The following is a 1,887-nucleotide window of genomic DNA, read 5'->3' on the forward strand; positions in this document are numbered from 1 at the left end:
GCTATGAGTCACCTACAACTCGATGGCACTTAACAACACAGAGAGAGAGCAGTTGGCATAGGGGACCGAAAGCAATGCTACCAAGCCAAAGGGCATTGGGGGCGGGGTTGTGACTCTAATCTGCAGCAATAAGGCCTGGTTTTCATTGTTTTTGTTCAGTCTTCTACGTCGTATACCCTGGTATGTCCAACTTGTGGTCGCTGTGTGACTGAACACTGTGACACTGATGTGTCAAGTGCAATAACAGTTACCCATGGTGGACAGTGTTTGGTGGTACTCCCTGGTTGAAACAAGCTTGGAAGTGGGAGTGGCATCCACTTCCATAAATAGCTTGTCTCTGGAAACCCTATGAACCTGGAGAAAGGATGAAAATTACGCACGCAAGTGTCGAGGACTTTTGTTCATAGGGTTGCTATGAGTTGCCTACAACTCGAAGGCACTTAACAACAACAACAACAACAACAACAACATGTGTACTGCATTAAAACAGATGAGGGAGAGAACAGTCTAAAAATTATATATGATTGGGTATTATGGTCATGACAAGCGTCCAGAATGAAGGCTGAATAGTGGAGTGTATTCAGGGGCGGGGGTGGGGGACTGTATACCAATGAAATAATTTTTCTTTTACTTTTCTAAGAGAAGAGAGAACTGGGAGGGAAGGGGTGGGCAGGGAAAAAATGCAACAATAAATTAATGGAAATCCAAATTCTCGGTAAATGTTCATTAAAATTAATATTTTTTTTTAAAAGTCCCATTCGTCAATTTTATCCTCTTCAGATCGTGCATTTCTGGCTGTATTTGGCAGTCTCTACCCTAGACTAGGCCTTCTAAGCTTGATTTAAGTATTTCTTATGAGCTTTATTATTTTAGGCTTTATTACCAGGTCTCTGATCCACCTTGAGTTGGTTTTTGTGTATGGTGTGAGATGTGGATCCTGTTCAGTTTTCTGCAGTTAGCAGTCTAGTTTTGCCAACACCATTTGTTGAAGATTGTCATTTCCTCATTTGACAGGTTTTATTTCCTTATTGTCTTAAGTTCACTGTAGACAGATGGGTCCATTTCTGGGTTCTCAATGTGTTCCATTGGTCTATGTGCCTGACATTGTACATGTTTTATGCTGTTTTGGTTACTACTAATGTGAAGTAGGTTTTGTTGTGTTTTACTTTTCACATTTTTTTTAAAAAAATACTGGATTATGTACAAAGTTCTAATACTTTTGTAAAATTTTTTTTAGACCAGATCAGGTCAGAAAGTGATATGCCTCCTATTTAAATTTAATTTTTTATTTTCAGAAGTGATGTGCTTATTCTGGGTCTCTTTCCTCTCCAAATAGATGTAACAATTTCCCTTTGATCCCCTTGAAAAATTGGCTTGGTATCTGTTTTAGGATTGCATTGAGCATGTAGATCACTTTTGTAGGATTGTTCCTTTTCACAATATTGAGTCTTCCTATCCATGAACAGGGAACATTTTTCCATTTATTTAGGTCTTTTATTGTGTCTCACAAAAATAATCTGTAGTTTTCTTTGTATAGGTCTTTTGTGTCTCTAGTTAGGTTCACTCCCATTTGTGGTTGGCTCTTGTAAATGCTATTACTTTCTTGGTTTTCTTCTCTGAGTTCTCTTTGTTACCATAGAGGATTTCCACTGATTTCTGGGTATTGATCTTGCATTCTACTACATTGATCTTGTATTCTACTACTTTACCAAATTGGTCTACTAGTTCTAACAGGGTTGTTTGTTGTTGTTTTTTTATTGTTGTTGTTGAATCCTTGGAGTTTTTTTTAGTTCACTATCATATCATCTGCATATAGCAACAGTTTAAACATGTGGATGCCTTTTATTGCATTCTCTTGTAGTTCCCTAATTAATATAAAATGTAATA

The sequence above is a fragment of the Elephantulus edwardii genome, unplaced genomic scaffold (assembly GCF_000299155.1).
Source record: "Elephantulus edwardii isolate Elephantulus edwardi_28Jun2011 unplaced genomic scaffold, EleEdw1.0 scaffold00190, whole genome shotgun sequence".
Lineage (NCBI taxonomy): Eukaryota > Metazoa > Chordata > Mammalia > Macroscelidea > Macroscelididae > Elephantulus > Elephantulus edwardii.